This window comes from Pinus tabuliformis, chromosome 2_2 (genome assembly GCF_031772625.1).
Source record: "Pinus tabuliformis cultivar Carrire ecotype Pingquan chromosome 2_2, CPIR1, whole genome shotgun sequence".
Lineage (NCBI taxonomy): Eukaryota > Viridiplantae > Streptophyta > Pinopsida > Pinales > Pinaceae > Pinus > Pinus tabuliformis.
The window spans coordinates 575,316,964-575,337,470 of NC_142300.1; positions in this window are offsets into that span (position 1 = coordinate 575,316,964).

Here is a 20,507-nt window from a genome sequence, read left to right on the forward strand (position 1 = left end):
AAATTATATTACAAGAGTCAAATTAGAAATCATGATTACAAAACTATCTCTTAAAGCTAATCTCCATTCTTTCCTTTATTCATTATGAAGAGAGAGCACTCCCTTATATACACGAGGAAGATAACCTTCTCATAATTACATATCCAATATTCTCTCAAGCACTCTCAACTAATTTCCCACTATTACAAGATATGATCCCACAAATCTCTCAAGCATTTTTAACTACTTTCCCATTATTACAAAATGTGATCCCTTTGAATCCTCCACAAATCTCTCACATATCTTGGATAAGATATGCCAACCAAATCCTCCATGATTTTCTCCTTAGGAATTGGATAAGCTATGCCAACCAAATCCTCCATGATTTTCTCCTTAGGAATTGGATAAGATATGCCAACCAAATCCTCCATGATTCTCTCCTTAGGAATTGGATAAGATATGCCAACCAAATCCTCCATGATTTTCTTCATAGGAATAGGCTTGCATAATTATCTCCTTAATATGGTGGAGGAGATATGGATAAGTCTCTTGGAATTAATTCTTCACATATTTCCTACACATCACAAAACTCACATATTCTTGAGATATATATAAAAATATGTATATTTTCTAATATTTAATCATAAATTCACTTGTAATACAAAAATGAATAAAATGGAAAATAAGAAGGTGAAACCCAAATGTATGTATGAAAATGATATGATAAAAGGTTAATGGGATGATGAAATCTAAGGAATAGTGAAGAAAAAGGTGGATGAAAATATGATATTTCTGAGTCCCAACAAACACACAGGAATGATAATAAAGGAAATGGATTATTATTAAAAACCCTAAGTATATAAACTGAAAGATAAATATTATAAACACTTAAACAAAAATGGTTAACCACACTTTACCATGATCAACCATGTATAACCATCGTTGACTTTAAAAAACATGGTTGACCATCGTCGACAAAGTTTGACCATGATTATCATATTGATAATGTGACATTCAACCATGGTTGAGAAATGTGACTGTTATGTCGAGACAATATTTAAGTCATAATGGGACGTTCGGCCATTCTTGACCATAGTTGATTTTCATATTAAGAGAATCCTTGTGAGAATGTGACATTCAAACATGGATGAAAATGGTTCACAAAAATTGGCTATGGTTGATAATTGTTGACCATGATTCATAATATAAACCCAAGGGGTTATGAACACAAGGGAACAATAATAAACTCAAGGGACGAATATTATAAACCCAAGGTATATAAACCCTAAGATAAATATTATAAACAAAAAAATAAACATGGTTGAGCATGGTTAAGCACGATTCGTTTCCATATTGAGTCAATCCTTAGAGTATGATTGAGCATCCTACATAATGATTGTCATAATACGACATTAGACCATCATTGGACATGGTTGATTCTCATATTGAGACAATATTCGTCATCATCTGACAGTGCATCATGGTTATCAAATTTGAATTTATCAAACATGTTATGATTCATATTATAAACCCTAGGGAATATTAAACCCTACAGACTAATACTAAAAAACCAAGGGATTTTAAACACAAGTGAATAATATTAAACTCGAGAAACATGAATTGTTTGATCAATAAACCCATGGGATTGTTATTACAGACAGAAGGGAACAATAAATCCAAGCGATAAAAACTTAAAGGCCAAGATATATAACCCCAAAGATGAATATTATAAACCCAAGGGAAAAATAAACCCAACGGAATAAAATTACGGCCAAAGGGACGAACATCAAAAACTTGGTGGTATATAAACCCTAAGATAAATATTTTAGACACTAAAAGAAAAAATGGTTGAGCATGGTTGCTTTCTATATTCACTCAATCCTTGCATAAACCCCTGGGAATGATATTATAAACAGAAGAGAACAAAAAATCTAAGCAATAAAAATTAAAAGGCCAACGTATATAACCCCAAAGATAAATATTATAAACCCAATGGAATAATAAAACCAACATATTCATATTATAAGCCATAGGGAATAATAAACTCGAGGGATTGATATTATAAATCGAATAAGAAACTCCAGGGATTGATATTATAAACCCAAGGGTATTATAAACTCAGGGCATTGGAACTAAACCCCCAAGGGATCATCAACCCAAGGGAACCAAGGGAATAAAATTAAACTGAAGGGACAAATATCATAAACTCGATGGTATATAAACCCTAAGATAAATATTATAGACACTAAAATAAAAAATGGCTGACCATAGTCAACCATTTTTTATTTTACTGTCAACCATGTTTGATAAATTCAATCATGGTCAACCTTGATCCAACTTCAAATTTTGACAAATATTGTCTCAATATGAGAATCAACCATGTCCAATGATGTTCCAATGTCACATTATGACAATGATTGTGAAGGATGCTCAACCATGCTCCAAGGATTGACAGAATATAGAAACCAACCATGGTGAACCATGGCCAACTGTTGAAATGTGGCAACAAGAATATTCCAATTTTAATTTGTCCTTGAATTAATATTGAGAATTAAAATTTGAATTTAGTCTCACCAGCTGCTTAAAAAATAATTTATTAATTCATCTTGGATTAATTAGTTGGAGAAATTCAAGCTAGAAGTATTTGTGAAGTCATGCAACAATTATCCCTTAAATTAAGGAGATAAGGATGAGTTATAATTGAGGTGTAATTAGTTAGTTCAGTTAACTGAGTTATGTCTAGTTAAATTAGTTCCAAACAGTTTGAGGAACTAATTGTGAGTTGAGTTAGTTAATGCATGCATGCATCAAACTAGTGTACTCTAGATAACTGAAGATTCTATCATAAATAACTCATGCATGTCTATTTAGAGAAAGAACTAGTTGAGATTAAAGACAAGGACAGTGTACTATCAGTTGCAAGAATTTTCCTATAAGGAAAACTCTTGCATGCAGAAGGATTTCATTCCTTAATATTTGCATGGTTTTACAAGGTGTGAGATCAGTGTGATTGATCAGTGTTACACTTGGTAACAACTAGATCACTCAGGGAAAAACTGCGCAAGGAAATAGGATCTTGGAGGGTAGAGAGAAGGCTTTATGAGCAGTCTATTTTGTCTGTCAGTGAGCATGAGGGATTGTACTGAGAGATGGCTAGCTGTGAGAGCTAAAGCTGTGTGTAATCCTCAGATATTTCCACTTGTATGATAATACAAATAGCGAAGTTTTTAGCTGAGGCTTTCCCCAAAGTATTCTTCTGTGTTTCATGTGCATTGATTCTTCTTAAGGTTACATGTGTTCTGCTTGATCTTGCTCAAATCTATTAAGCTTCCGCAAGTTTTATTGTAGAAGTAGATTAAAGTATTTTGCTTTAGTTATATTGCATTATCAGGTTAATCTACAGTGAGAATTTCTACATGGTAATAGAACAAAGGTTATCGGAGTTGTGAACAGTATATGGAGAAGAGAATTTGAAGTTTGAAGTTCGTGATTGCAGGTACAAATCGAATTCATCTCATACTTCAGGTTGGTTAATGGCATTCTACGGCTTGAGACTCGAGTATGCCTTGGAAGGCAACTTGAATTACATAGCATGGAAATATAGAATGGAAGTTGTATTAGAAGAAAATGGTTTGAAGGATTTCATTGATCAAGAAATCCCCAAGCCAGCTGCAGCTGATGCACAAGAATTGGCTAAATGGAAGAAGCGTGTGGCGAAGGTGAGACAGATTCTTCTAGAGGGGGTTCGAGACCATATTGTCTCGAGTTTCCATGGGAAGGATACTCCATTTTCAGTGTGGAAGACATTGAAGGACCACTATCAGAATAGCAACGACCAAAGGAAACTGGTGCTCAAGGATAAGGTTCGGAAAATCAAGATGGAGAAGGGTGATACTATTTCTACATATTTGAACAAGCTCACCACCTACAAACATGAGCTTGGTAGTGTGGGAATAACTACTGTCGATGATGATATGGTGATCCTTGCTCTCATCGGTCTTCCAAAGAGCTAGAATAGCTACCAGGACTCTGTAAATGGAAGAGAGAAACTGTCGGATTTGGAATGACCGTGGTTGGATCTCATGGAGGAGGAGATTAGGAGGAACACTCGAGATGGTTCTTCATCAAATAATGATGATGAAGAAAATCTAGCCTTAGCAAGTAAGGCAAGGAAAGGGAAAGGGAAGGCTTCCCATTCCAAATCGAATTCTTCTCATGGAGGGAAGAAGGGTGAAAAATCTAAAGTGAGATGCTTTAATTGTCATGAGATGGGACATTATGCAACTAATTTCCCATTGAATAAGTCCAAGACGGGATACACAAAAGGATCGGAAGGTGAGGCATTAGCCTCTCAGTTCGAAATGGACTTTACGTTCATCACATGTATGGTTTCATTAATGGTGGGTTGTGTTTCGTATCTTGACAGTGGAGCCTCATTCCACATGACCAACGATAAAATTTTATTCAGTACATTGGAGGAGAAAGACCTCAAGATGCGCATAGACATGGGTGATGATGGAAAGTACAGTGTTTCAAGAGTGGGCACAGTTGCTTTTCAGAGAGAGCATGGAGCTCCTCTCACCTTGACAGATGTGAAGTATGTGCCTGGACTGAAGAAGAACTTGGTATCGGTTGCAATGTTGGAGGACAAAGGCTATGATGTTGTCTTCAGTAAAGGAAAGGAATTCCTAAGACACATAACCACTGGTCAAACTAAGAGGATCAAGATTTGAGTGAAGAATCTCTATAAACTAGAGGTAGATGACTGTGCTGCATTGAGTTCGAAAGCAGAATTGGTGCAAAGCCAAGATATTGGCGAGTTATGACATAGGCGGTTGGGCCATTTGCATCATGGGGCCTTGAAGATAATGCAACAAATATGTATAGGACTTCCCAAAGGTAAAATTAAGCAAGTTGACACATGCAAAGGTTGTACCTTGGGAAAGTAAGCCAATTCTTCCTTTCATGATCGAGATAGTCGAGTAGAAGTGATCTTAGAGCGAGTTCATGCTGATTTGTGTGGACCATTCTTGACCGCATCCACCACAAAGCAAAGGTATTATGTGATTTTAATTGATGATTATTCTCATAAATGTTGCATTTATTTCATGCAGAAGAATAATCAAACCTTCTCAAATTTTTGTGAGTTCAAAGGTTTGGTTGAGAAAAAATCAGGGAAGAAGATCAAGGCCTTGAGAAGTGACAACAGTGGAGAATATGTCTCTCAACAGTTTAAGGACTTCTATGCAGCAGAAGGAATTAAATGGGAATTGATGGCACCTCATAACCCACAGCAAAATGTGGTGGCCGAGAGGAAGAACAAAAGAATTGTAGGGCTAGCACGGGCGATGTTGCATGACCAAGGCCTACCACTTCATTTGTGGGCTGAGGCATGAAACACATCAGTCTATTTGCATAATAGAAGCCCACATCGCATACTTGGGATGAAAACACCAGAGGAAGCTTTCTACGTAAGAAACCAGATGTGGGTCACTTCAAGATCTTTCGCTCATCGGTATATTTCCATGTGACAAAGGATGCAGGGAAGAAGCTTGAGCCGATAGCTGAGTTGGGGATACTTGTGCGGTACACTAATACACCCCACAACTATTGAGTGTACTTGCCTACCAGTCAGAGGATAGTGGTTTGCAGAGATCCCAAGTTTGATGAGCAGAAGGTCATGCAAGTTTCCCTTGAGAGGGAGCTCCAACTAGAGGTTGTGGAGGAACCTTTGGTTCCTAAGGAGGAGGAGCCTCAGAATGATGTGAAGCAACCGCATGCAGAGGTTCCAGGAGTGGAGACATCCACTCAAGCAGAGTGTTCCAGAGATGGACGGAAGCACACAAGAGAAGCTAACAGATTTGTGTCGGATGCGAGAGAGAATGTGGGAGAACCATCCTCTTAGCGTAGACAGAGGAGGTCACTTGAGAAGTACATTGGATACATGGCCTTTGTTGGGGAATGTGTTGAGACTGAGCCATATTCCTTTGAGGAAGCAATGCAACAGCCGATTTGAGTTGATGCTATGGTGGAGGAGTATGACTCCATAGTTCGTAACAGTGTTTTGGATGTGGTTCCAAGATCGGAGAACAAGTCAGTTGTGAGCTCCTGTTGGCTTTACAAGGTAAAGCAAGCTACTGATGGTAGTGTGGAGAAGCATAAGGCAATATTTGTTGCCCGTGGCTTTTCTCAAGTTGAAGGGATTGACTATGATGAGACTTTTGCACCTGTCGCAAGGAACTCATCTATCAAATCGATGTTGGCACTATCAGCATAGATGGGTTGGAAGATCCATCAGATCGATGTGAATACTACATTCCTCAATTTCCGAATTAAGGAAGAGGTGCACATAGAGCAACCAGAAGGTTTTGAGACCTTTGATCGTGAGTCACATGTGTGCTGACTCAAGAGAGGCATGTACGGGCTGAAGAAAGCACCTCGTGCTTGGTACACTAGGATACACAACTACTTCACCGGGTTGGGCTTCACAAAGAGTGAAGCAGATGCAAACCTATACCACATCATGGTGAAAGGTAATCCATTGATCATTGTACTTTATGTTGATGATCTCATATTGACAGGTGATGATCAGTTGATCATGTCTTGCAAGGAGGACCTTGCAAGAGAATTCTAGATGAAAGACATGGGTCTCATGCATTACTTCCTTGGCATGGAAGTGTGGCAGAAGGATGGGGAGTTGTTTGTGTCTCAGGGCAAGTGATGTAGGAGCATTCAGCCCAAGGAAAATCATTGTAAATAGTAGACATAGGGGGTCATGCATTTTAGGAAATAGTTTTCCTAAGTATCAAGTTAAGGCAATATTTAGGCCTTTAAGTGTGATTTAATTAGATAATGGTAGAATATGTAAATTCTCTCAAAAATAAATAAATGAGAACATGAGTGGTAGAAGTCAAATCCAACTCTTAAACAGTTCCATGATTCTAGGAACAAGAGAGAGCTTTTAGGCATTAAATGGGAAGCTGATAAGAAGACTTTTCTATTTTAAAACAGAGGAAAAGATGGAATGGATAAAGTCTCAAGGAGACTTATCTGCCACATATGTATGCATGTAGAGAGCTTTAGGGCTTTTTTTAGAGGGGTGATCGGATCCTCCAATGATCCAATCCAATGCATTCTTATAAATAAGTGAACCTGTGCGTTCAATAGGAGGAGGCCACTAATAGGAGAATCAGGCCTGTGTGTGTGCATGAGACCGAAGTGTCTCAGATGTAATCTTTGCTTTTATATTAATATATGCAGATGTTGGTTCCTGACTGTGTCAGAGTATTGAAGAGTATTTCATGAATGTTTGAATTACTGTGTTGAACTCATAGGTTCTGTGACAGAGTGCAGGTAGAGTTCTGAAGTACGCTGAGGCGTAATACTGACAGAGGAACCACAAAGGATCATTGAATCCAATCGAAGACCAGAGTGGAGATTTGGGGTGAAATTGCGAAGCAAGAATTCGCTAAAGGAGTTAAGCCCAGGAGGAAGAGCGAGCAGCGAAAGGGTGTAAGGTAGAACCTTAAAGAAACTTGGAATACACAGAGAAACTGAAGAAAACAAACCCAAGTAAAAGAGGACGAGTGGAGAAGTGAAGTTCGACACTCAGCAACCGTTGGATCAGTTAGATCAACGGCTGAGAATCAATCGCATCGGCGGGAGTCCCTTTAAAGTTATCAGAATAAGAGCGAGTAGCGATTAATCGTGGACCATTGGATCGTGGCCAGATCAATGTTCACGATTTAATCGGATATCAGCAATCGAAGGTGCCAAGGGTAAGCGACGTATGACTATTGTGATATCGTTGATAGTGATATATTGACGATCGACATCGAACTTATCGACGATCAGGCATTGGAGCTGGCGAAGATCGGACAAATAATGCATAAACAGTGGTGAATGGACTCGATGATATTATAGTCATGGTTGTAATGAATTTGAAATCCGGCGTATGCGGTTGGAGCGGGAATTCCTTTGTATTCCCAATTGATTAATATTTCGATAGTTATATGGTGCAGGCCTTTTAACACAAAATCATGTGTTATCGCTCCGATAGGAGGAGGTCGGAGTTGAAAAAGGGTGATGGAATATATGTGTATGACCTGCGGGGAAGCCGATTAGCGATTGAGATAAAGGTAACGCATTGGAATCTGTGCTAAAGCCATAATAAAGAGGAAAATGTGTTTGGGAGTATTTCCCCTTGTAATGGGATATAAATTGGAAAAGCGTCGATAGTGTTTTGGGTTAATATATGTGTAACCAAATCATATAGTAAGGTTATATATATATATATATATATATATATATATATATATATATATATATATATATCTATATATATGTATGTATATATATATATGTATGTATATGTATGTATATATATATATGTATATGTATATATGTATATGTATGTATGTATATGTATATACATATATATATGTATATGTATATATATATATATATATACATATACATACATACATATATACATATACATATATATATACATGCATATACATACATATATATACATACATATATATATATATATATACATATATATATATATATATACATACATATATATATATATATATATATATATATATATATATATATATGTGAACTGTGGTTCAGAAGGGTGCATATTATAAACCCGATAGAGGTTTCAGGGGGGGTGATTGAAGTTCTGATTCAAAGGAACTTATAAGAGGGCCACTTGACCATTTATGGTTTGTAGATTTGACTCCTTCGTTGAGTTAAATATCCTGGGACAGGAGTAGATGCATTATTGTGTAAAATGCATACTGTGAGTATATGTGTAGGTGGTAGCCCTGCACCATTAGTGGTATCGGAGTAGAATTGAGGTCAAAGAAGAATTACTATTAGAGAAGAAATAAAGCAGGGAAGATTTCTACAAAAAGGAATTTACACACAGGAAAAGGTAATGTGTTGAATGATAAAGACTATAGTGGGAGATTGTAGCAGTTCCAGTAGAGGCTTGGAGTAAGCAGGAACAGAGGATTCCTTGAAGGAAAGAGAAAGCAAAATTGCTTAGTGAAAGTTCTGAAGGAAAGAGGAATTGGAGACAAAACATAGGACAATCCATTCAAAGGACAGCTGGAATAGTGAAACAAGATCATGCTGAGATCTTGGAAGTGAGGTAATGTGTTCTGTTTTAAATTAGGAATGTGTGTTTTTTATATTAGTGCACAGGTGACAGCAAGAGAAGCTGTTAGAAGAACAGGTGAGTTCTTAAAGACAGAGTAAGGAGAATACTCTAAAGGAGAAGTGTCAGTGAACCTAAAGAATCCAACAAGAGATTGGACATAGAGGACAGCTGAAGTGTTCTCAAGAGAAAGTGAGAGATTGCAGAAGCCTAGAAGGAGAAAAGGTGTTATTCAAGAAGAGGTTCCAGATAGAGGACCCGTGCTTACCAAAAGACTGAGTGAGGAGAGCTTAGTGAGGTAAGATTGCAGCCAGAAGGACTAGCTATTGTAGAGGCTTGTTGCAAAAGAGCTCATGAAGAAATAAGAGAAGAAGATGACTACTGATAGTCATAGCAGAGGTTCAGAGAGAAGCCACAACAGAAGATATGAGAAGAAGGATGCCAAGGAAAATGGCAAGAAGATGAGTCAAGAGGAAATTGACAAAGAGGTTGCTGAATTAAAAGAACAACTCAATGCATTAAGGAGAATGCTTGATGAAAGCCAGAGACTAGGTTGGGTCTTGAGGAAGAAGCCAGTAGAATGGCATGAGATGCAGAGAAGGCTGCAGTAAAAGAAAGTGAAGTGGTTGAAGGGAAAACTCAAGGAAGTTGAGTTAGAAATGGAAGAATCCATTTGTGAATGAGAACAAGGAGAATTTCTGGGAGATAGTGAAGATGAAGACTTGAAGACTGACACTTCAAGTAAGGCCAAAGAGTCAGATGGTTTTAAATCTGACAATTTGTGTATGTTTGCAGGTGAAGGACAATTGGCTGATATTGTCATGAAGAAGAAAGAAGACCAGCAGAATCAAAATTCTGTTTTGGGAAAAGATGAGATAGATAGATCTCATATATAGCTGGAGAAGATGTCAAGCAACCAAGTGAAGGGCTTGAGAAGATTGAAGAAGAGACTATCAAAGAATTTCTTAATCGTATGAATGATTTAGAACAGCAAGGAGATATGATGGCTAAACCATCAAGTGAGAACATAGGGTCATATATTTTTAAAACTGATAGTTTGTGTATGATGGCAGATATTGCAGGAGAAAAGCAGCCATCTGAACATATCTTCAGAAGAGAAGATAAACAACAAGTGACTATGTTATCTGAAAACATAATAAAGGATCATCAATTCACTATGGTGATAGGCAAAGTGGATATAGCCATGGAAGCTGTTGAGACAGGCAGTAGGGAAGAAGGACATCTACTGAAAGATGTTAAGAAGGAGGAACTCTATGCAAGGGATTTAACCTTGGGAAAAGGAATTTGGAATCCCTTTCTAAGACAATACTCCTTTGTTAGTGAGTGTTTTGAAGAGGATGGATAGTCTTTTGAAGATATCGAAAGTCTGGAGAAGTACTCTAGGAGGACAGAGTATGATGGAGACAACCTCTTGAATGAGAGAAATAGTGATTTTCTATAGCAGAAAGACCTTGAGATTACAAGGATCAAAGGAAGACCATGTTTTAATACTGTAACACAACATGTAAAGGATGAATCTGTAAGAAGAGAGCATTGTGATAGAGTGCTTGCTAAGTGTGAATAAGATATTAAACTACTGGAGAAACTAATGAGAGAACCTGACAGTAGAACAGAAGCTGCAGTTACAATTTCTGAAGAAGAAGATGTGTCTTAAGTAGGCATGGAGACAGGAAGATGGAATAATTTGTTTGCAGGTTCATTAAACAACATGAATGAGTATGAGTATGTGATCAAAGAGATTGAGCAGAGATTGTTTGAAGATGGTAAAGAGGCGGTAGGAATCAAACAATTTCAAAGTAAAGATAACCAGCAGTAGGTTAAAGGAGGAGGAGTTCACTACAGTAGACAAGAGCAGGAAGGCATCATTAGAACAGATGGTGTGGAAGAGAGACTAATGGACATTCTCATGAATTCTGCTAAGAATTCGAATCAACATACTGATATGCTGACAGAGGAAGAGGAAATAGAGAAATAAATTGAAATGTTATCAAAGAAAGAAGAGGCACCAAGGCCTCATGTTTTTAATTTTAACAAGTGTTTTGTGAATGCAGGTTTTGTTGCAATTGCTGGAGGAGATTTGGCATAAGTGAGCAGCCAAGTAAAGATGAAAGAAGAAGACTTCATGGAAGAATTCAATCCATGGAACAAAGATGTTAAATTGCTGGAGAAAATGCTGAACAATAATTATTCAATCATGAAAGATGGTAAGGATGATAGGGATGTAGTAAAAATGGCAGCAAGTAAAGCAAGAGAAATTAAACCAAAGAATGAAGCAAGTAAAATAAAAGTCAGCATAGAAGACAACAAAAGTAACCTGAAAGAAAGAGAAGAAGACAGAAGTAAGAAGCAGAAGATGGACCAACCCAAAGATATGTTGGAAATAGAAATTGAAGAAATATGGCAGTAGATGATGAAGCAATTGAAATGCAGGAAAATGGTGACATCAGCAAGCAAGATTAATCAAAAGTTGAACCTTGATCCAACTTCAAATTTTGACGAATATTGTCTCAATATGAGAATCAACCATGTCCAATGATGTTCCAATGTCACATTATGACAATGATTGTGAAGGATGCTCAACCATGCTCCAAGGATTGACAGAATATAGAAACCAACCATGGTGAACCATGGCCAACTGTTGAAATGTGGCAACAAGAATATTCCAATTTTAATTTGTCCTTGAATTAAAATTGAGAATTAAAATTTGAATTTAGTCTCACCAGCTGCTTAAAAAATAATTTATTAATTCATCTTGGATTAATTAGTTGGAGAAATTCAAGCTAGAAGTATTTGTGAAGTCATGCAACAATTATCCCTTAAATTAAGGAGATAAGGATGAGTTATAATTGAGGTGTAATTAGTTATCTCAGTTAACTGAGTTATGTCTAGTTAAATTAGTTCCAAACAGTTTGAGGAACTAATTGTGAGTTGAGTTAGTTAATGCATGCATGCATCAAACTAGTGTACTCTAGATAACTGAAGATTCTATCATAAATAACTCATGCATGTCTATTTAGAGAAAGAACCAGTTGAGATTAAAGACAAGGATAGTGTACTATCAGTTGCAAGAATTTTCCTATAAGGAAAACTCTTGCATGCAGAAGGATTTCATTCCTTAATATTTGCATGGTTTTACAAGGTGTGAGATCAGTGTGAGTGATCAGTGTTACACTTGGTAACAGCTAGATCACTCAGGGAAAAACTGCGCAAGGAAATAGGATCTTGGAGGGTAGAGAGAAGGCTTTATGAGCAGTCTATTTTGTCTGTCAGTGAGCATGAGGGATTGTACTGAGAGATGGCTAGATGTGAGAGCTAAAGCTGTGTGTAATCCTCAGATATTTCCACTTGTATGATAATACAAATAGCGAGGTTTTTAGCTGAGGCTTTCCCCAAAGTATTCTTCTGTGTTTCATGTGCATTGATTCTTCTTATGGTTACATGTGTTCTGCTTGATCTTGCTCAAATCTATTAAGCTTCCACAAGTTTTATTGTAGAAGTAGATTAAAGTATGTTGCTTTATTTATATTGCATTATCAGGTTAATCTACAGTGAGAATTTCTACATGGTATTAGAGCAAAGGTTATCGGAGTTGTGAACAGTATATGGAGAAGAGAATTTGAAGTTTGAAGTTCGTGATTGCAGGTACAAATCGAATTCATCTCATACTTCAGGTTGGTTAATGGCATTCTACGGCTTGAGACTCGAGTATGCCTTGGAAGGAAACTCGAATTACATAGCATGGAAAGATAGAATGGAAGTTGTATTAGAAGAAAATGGTTTGAAGGATTTCATTGATCAAGAAATCCCCAAGCCAGCTGCAGCTGATGCACAAGAATTGGCTAAATGGAAGAAGTGTGTGGCGAAGGTGAGACAGATTCTTCTAGAGGGAGTTCGAGACCATATTGTCTCGAGTTTCCATGGGAAGGATACTCTGTTTTCAGTGTGGAAGACATTGAAGTACCTCTATCAGAATAGCAATGACCAAAGGAAACTGGTGCTCAAGGATAAGGTTCGGAAAATCAAGATGGAGAAGGGTGATACTATTTCTACATATTTGAACAAGCTCACCACCTGCAAACATGAGCTTGGTAGTGTGGGAATAACTACTGTCGATGATGATATGGTGATCGTTGCTCTCATCGGTCTTCCAAAGAGCTGGAATAGCTACCAGGACTCTGTAAATGGAAGAGATAAACTGTCGGATTTGGAATGACCGTGGTCGGATCTCATGGAGGAGGAGATTAGGAGGAACACTCGAGATGGTTCTTCATCAAATAATTATGATGAAGAAAATCTAGCCTTAGCAAGTAAGGCAAGGAAAGGGAAAGGGAAGGCTTCCCATTCCAAATCGAATTCTTCTCATGGAGGGAAGAAGGGTGAAAAATCTAAAGTGAGATGCTTTAATTGTCATGAGATGGGACATTATGCAACTAATTGCCCATTGAATAAGTCCAAGAAGGGATACACAAAAGGATCAGAAGGTGAGGCATTAGCCTCTCAGTTTGAAATGGACTTTACGTTCATCACATGTATGGTTTCATTAATGGTGGGTTGTGTTTGGTATCTTGACAGTGGAGCCTCATTCCACATGACCAATGATAAAATTTTATTCAGTACATTGGAGGAGAAAGACCTTAAGATGCGCATAGACATGGGTGATGATGGAAAGTACAGTGTTTCAAGAGTGGGCACAGTTGCTTTTCAGAGAGAGCATGGAGCTCCTCTCACCTTGACAGATGTGAAGTATGTGCCTGGACTGAAGAAGAACTTGGTATCGGTTGCAATGTTGGAGGACAAAGGCTATGATGTTGTCTTCAATAAAGGAAAGGCATTCCTAAGACACATAACCACTGGTCAAACTAAGAGGATCAAGATTTGAGTGAAGAATCTCTATAAACTAGAGGTAGATGACTGTGCTGCATTGAGTTCGAAAGCAGAATTGGTGCAAAGCCAAGATATTGGCGAGTTATGACACAGACGGTTGGGCCATTTGCATCATGGGGCCTTGAAGATAATGCAACAAATATGTATAGGACTTCCCAAAGGTAAAATTGAGCAAGTTGACACATGTAAAGGTTGTACCTTGGGAAAGTAAGCCAATTCTTCCTTTCATGATCGAGACAGTCGAGTAGAAGTGATCTTAGAGCGAGTTCATGCTGATTTGTGTGGACCATTCTTGACTGCATCCACCACAAAGCAAAGGTATTATGTGATTTTAATTGATGATTATTCTCATAAATGTTGCATTTATTTCATGCAGAAGAATAATCAAACCTTCTCAAAGTTTTGTGAGTTCAAAGGTTTGGTTGAGAAAAAATCAGGGAAGAAGATCAAGGCCTTGAGAAGTGACAACAGTGGAGAATATGTCTCTCAACAGTTTAAGGACTTCTATGCAGTAGAAGGAATTAAATGGGAATTGACGGCACCTCATAACCCACAGCAAAATGTGGTGGCCGAGAGAAAGAACAGAAGAATTGTAGGGGTAGCACAGGCGATGTTGCATGACCAAGGCCTACCACTTCATTTGTGGGCTTGGGCATGCAACAAATCAGTCTATTTGCATAATAGAAGCCCACATCGCATACTTGGGATGAAAACACCAGAGGAAGCTTTCTACGTAAGAAACCAGATGTGGGTCACTTCAGGATCTTTCTCTCATCAGTATATTTCCATGTGACAAAGGATGCAGGGAAGAAGCTTGAGCCGATAGCTGAGTTGGGGATACTTGTGGGGTACGCTAATACACCCCACAACTATTGAGTGTACTTGCCTACCAGTCGGAGGATAGTGGTTTGCAGAGATCCCAAGTTTGATGAGCAGAAGGTCATGCAAGTTTCCCTTGAGAGGGAGCTCCAACTAGAGGTTGTGGAGGAACCTTTGGTTCCTAAGGAGGAGGAGCCTCAGAATGATGTGAAGCAACCACATGCAGAGGTTCCAGGAGTGGAGACATCCACTCAAGCAGAGTGTTCTAGAGATGGATGGAAGCACACAAGAGAAGCTAACATATTTTTGTCGGATGCGAGAGAGAATGTGGGAGAACCATCCTCTTAGCGTAGACAGAGGAGGTCACTTGAGAAGTACATTGGATACATGGCCTTTTTTGGGGAATGTGTTGAGACTGAGCCATATTCCTTTGAGGAAGCAATGCAACAGCCGATTTGGGTTGATGCTATGGTGGAGGAGTATGACTCCATAGTTCGTAACAGTGTTTTGGATGTGGTTCCAAGATCGAAGAACAAGTCAGTTGTGAGCTCCTGTTGGCTTTACAAGGTAAAGCAAGCTACTGATGGTAGTGTGGAGAAGCATAAGGCAATATTTGTTGCCCGTGGCTTTTCTCAAGTTGAAGGGATTGACTATGATGAGACTTTTGCACCTGTCGCAAGGAACTCATCTATCAAATCGATGTTGGCACTATCAGCATAGATGGGTTGGAAGATCCATCAGATCGATGTGAATACTACATTCCTCAATTGCCGAATTAAGGAAGAGGTGCACATAGAGCAACCAGAAGGTTTTGAGACCTTTGATCGTGAGTCGCATGTGTGCTGACTCAAGAGAGGCATGTACGGGCTGAAGAAAGCACCTCGTGCTTGGTACACTAGGATACACAACTACTTCACCGGGTTGGGCTTCACAAAGAGTGAAGCAGATGCAAACCTATACCACATCATGGTGAAAGGTAATCCATTGATCATTGTACTTTATGTTGATGATCTCATATTGACAGGTGATGATCAGTTGATCATGTCTTGCAAGGAGGACCTTGCAAGAGAATTCTAGATGAAAGACATGGGTCTCATGCATTACTTCCTTGGCATGGAAGTGTGGCAGAAGGATGGGGAGTTGTTTGTGTCTCAGGGCAAGTGATGTAGGAGCATTCAGCCCAAGGAAAATCATTGTAAATAGTAGACATAGGGGGTCATGCATTTTAGCAAATAGTTTTCCTAAGTATCAAGTTAAGGCAATATTTAGGCCTTTAAGTGTGATTTAATTAGATAATGGTAGAATATGTAAATGCTCTCAAAAATAAATAAATGAGAACATGAGTGGTAGAAGTCAAATTCAACTCTTAAATAGTTCCATGATTCTAAGAACAAGAGAGAGCTTTTAGGCATTAAATGTGAAGCTGATAAGAAGAATTTTCTGTTTTAAAACAGAGGAAAAGATGGAATGGATAAAGTCTCAAGGAGACTTATCTGCCACATATGTATGCATGTAGAGAGCTTTAGGGCTTTTTTTAGAGGGGTGATCGGATCCTCCAATGATCCAATCCAATGCATTCTTATAAATAAGTGAACCTGTGCGTTCGATAGGAGGAGGCCACTAATAGGAGAATCAGGCCTGTGTGTGAGCATGAGACCGAAGTGTCTCAAATGTAATCTTTGCTTTTATATTAATATATGCAGATGTTGGTTCCTGACTGTGTCAGAGTATTGAAGAGTATTTCATGAATGTTTGAATTACTGTGTTGAACTCATAGGTTCTATGACAGAGTGCAGGCAGAGCTCTGAAGTACGCTGAGGCATAATACTAACAGAGGAACCACAAAGGATCATTGAATCCAATCGAAGACCAAAGTATAGATATGGAGTGAAATTGCGAAGCAAGAATTTTCTACAGGAGTTAAGTCCAGGAGGAAGAGCAAGCAGCAAAAGGGTGTAAGGTAGAACCTTAAAGAAACTTGGGATACACAGAGAAACTGAAGAAAACAAACCCAAGTAAAAGAGGAAGAGTGGAGAAGTGAAGTTCAACACTCAGCAACCGTTGGATCAGTTAGATCAACGGCTGAGAATCAATCGCAACGGCGAGAGTCCCTTTAAATTTATCAGAATAAGAGCGAGTAGCGATTAATCGTGGACCATTGGATCGTGTCCAGATCAATGTTCACGATTTAATCGGATATCAGCAATCGAAGGTGCCAAGGGTAAGCGACGTATGACTATTGTGATATCGTTGATAGTGATATATCGACGATCGGCATCGAACTTATCGACGATCAGGCATTGGAGCTGGCGAAGATCGGAGAAATAATGCATAAACAGTGGTGAATGGACTCGATGATATTATAGTCATGGTTGTAATGAATTTGAATCCGGCGTATGTGGTTGGAGCGGGAATTCCTTTATATTCCCAGTTGATTAATATTTCGATAGTTATATGGTGCACGCCTTTTAACACAAATTCATGTGTTATCGCTCTGATAGGAGGAGGTCGGAGTCGAAAAAGGGTGATGGAATATATGTGTATGACCTGCGGGGAAGCCGATTAGCGATTAAGATAAAGGTAAGGCATTGGAATCTATGCTAAAGCCGTAATAAAGAGGAAAATGTGTTTGGGAGTATTTCCCCTTGTAATGGGATATAAAGTGGAAAAGCGTCGATAGTGTTTTGGGTTAATATATGTGTAACCAAAGCATATAGTAAGGTTATATATATATATATATATATATATATATATATATATATATATATATATATATATATATAAGTATGTATGTATATATATGTATGTATATGTATGTATATATATATATATATATATATGTATATGTATATATGTATGTATGTATATGTATATATATATATATATATATATACATACATACATATATACATATACATATATATATATACATACATATACATACATATATATACATACATATATATATATACATACATATCTATCTATATATATATATATATATATATATATCTATATATATATATATATATATATATATATGTGAACTGTGGTTCAAAAGGGTTCATATTATAAACCCGATAGAGGTTTCAGGGGGGGTGATTGAAGTTATGATTCAAAGGAACTTATAAGAGGGCCACTTGACCATTTATGGTTTGTAGATTTGACTCCTTCGTTGAGTTAAATATCCTGGGACAGGGGTAGATGCATTATTGTGTAAAATGCATACTGTGAGTATATGTGTAGGTGGTAGCCCTGCACCATTAGTGGTATCAGAGTAGAATTGAGGTCAAAGAAGAATTACTATTAGAGAAGAAATAAAGCATGGAAGATTTCTACAAAAAGGAATTTACACATAGGAAAAGGTAATGTGTTGAATGATAAAGACTATAGTGGGAGATTGTAGCAGTTCCAATAGAGGCTCGGAGTAAGCAGGAACAGAGGATTCCTTGAAGGAAAGAGAAAGCAAAATTGCTTAGTGAAAGTTCTGAAGGAAAGAGGAATTGGAGACAAAACATAGGACAATCCATTCAAAGGACAGCTGGAATGGTGAAACAAGATCATGCTGAGATCTTGGAAGTGAGGTAATGTGTTCTGTTTTAAATTAGGAATGTGTGTTTTTTATATTAGTGCACAGGTGACAGCAAGAGAAGCTGTTAGAAGAACAGGTGAGTTCTTAAAGACAGAGTAAGGAGAAGTGTCAGTGAACCTAAAGAATCCAACAAGAGATTGGACATAGAGGACAGCTGAAGTGTTCTCAAGAGAAAGTGAGAGATTGCAGAAGCCTAGAAGGAGAAAAGGTGTTTCTCAAGAAGAGGTTCCAGATAGAGGACCCGTGCTTACTGAAAGACTGAGTGAGGAGAGCTTAGTGAGGTAAGATTGCAGCCAGGAGGACTAGCTATTGCAGAGGCTTGTTGCAAAAGAGCTCATGAAGAAATAAGAGAAGAAGATGACTACTGATAGTCATAGCAGAGGTTCAGAGAGAAGCCACAATAGAAGATATGAGAAGAAGGATGCCAAGGAAAATGGCAAGAAGATGAGTCAAGAGGAAATTGACAAAGAGGTTGCTGAATTAAAAGAACAACTCAATGCATTAAGGAGAATGCTTGATGAAAGCCAGAGACTAGGTTGGGTCTTGAGGAAGAAGGCAGTAGAATGGAATGAGATGCAGAGAAGGCTGCAGTAAAAGAAAGTGAAGTGGTTGAAGGGAAAACTCAAGGAAGTTGAGTTAGAAATGGAAGAATCCATTTGTGAATGAGAACAAGGAGAATTTCCGGGAGATAGTGAAGATGAAGACTTGAAGACTGACACTTCAAGTAAGGCCAAAGAGTCAGATGGTTTTAAATCTGACAATTTGTGTATGTTTGCAGGTGAAGGACAATTGGCTGATATTGTCATGAAGAAGAAAGAAGACTAGCAAAATCAAAATTCTGTTTTGGGAAAAGATGAGATAGATAGATCTCATATATAGCTGGAGAAAGATGTCAAGCAACCAAGTGAAGGGCTTGAGAAGATTGAAGAAGAGACTATCAAAGAATTTCTTAATCGTATGAATGATTTAGAACAGCAAGGAGATATGATGGCTAAACCATCAAGTGAGAACATAGGGTCATATATTTTTAAAACTGATAGTTTGTGTATGATGGCAGATATTGCAGGAGAAAAGCAGCCATCTGAACATATCTTCAGAAGAGAAGATAAACAACAAGCGACTATGTTATCTGAAAACATAATAAAGGATCATCAATTCACTATGGTGATAGGCAAAGTGGATATAGCCATGGAAGCTGTTGAGACAGGCAGTAGGGAAGAAGGACATCTACTGAAAGATGTTAAGAAGGAGGAACTATATGCAAGGGATTTAACCTTGGGAAAAGGAATTTGGAATCCCTTTCTAAGACAATACTCCTTTGTTAGTGAGTTTTTTGAAGAGGATGGATAGTCTTTTGAAGATATCGAAAGTCTGGAGAAGTACTCTAGGAGGACAGAGTATGATGGAGACAACCTCTTGAATGAGAGAAATAGTGATTTTCTATAGCAGAAAGACCTTGAGATTACAAGGATCAAAGGAAGACCATGTTTTAATACTGTAACACAACATGTAAAGGATGAATCTGTAAGAAGAGAGCATTGTGATAGAGTGCTTGCTAAGTGTGAATAATATATTAAACTGCTGGAGAAACTAATGAGAGAACCTGACAGTAGAACAGAAGCTGCAATTACAGTTTCTGAAGAAGAAGATGTGTCTTAAGTAGGCATGGAGACAGGAAGATGGAATAATTTGTTTGCAGGTTCATTAAACAACATGAATGAGTATGAGTATGTGATCAAAGAGATTGAGCAGAGATTGTTTGAAGATGGTAAAGAGGCGGTAGGAATCAAACAATTTCAAAGTAAAGATAACCAGCAGTAGGTTAAAGGAGGAGGATTTCACTACGGTAGACAAGAGCAGGAAGGCATCATTAGAACAGATGGTGTGGAAGAGAGACTAATGGACATTCTCATGAATTCTACTAAGAATTCGAATCAACATACTGATATGCTGATAGAGGAAGAGGAAATAGAGAAACAAATTGAAATGTTATCAAAGAAAGAAGAGGCACCAAGGCCTCATGTTTTTAATTTTAACAAG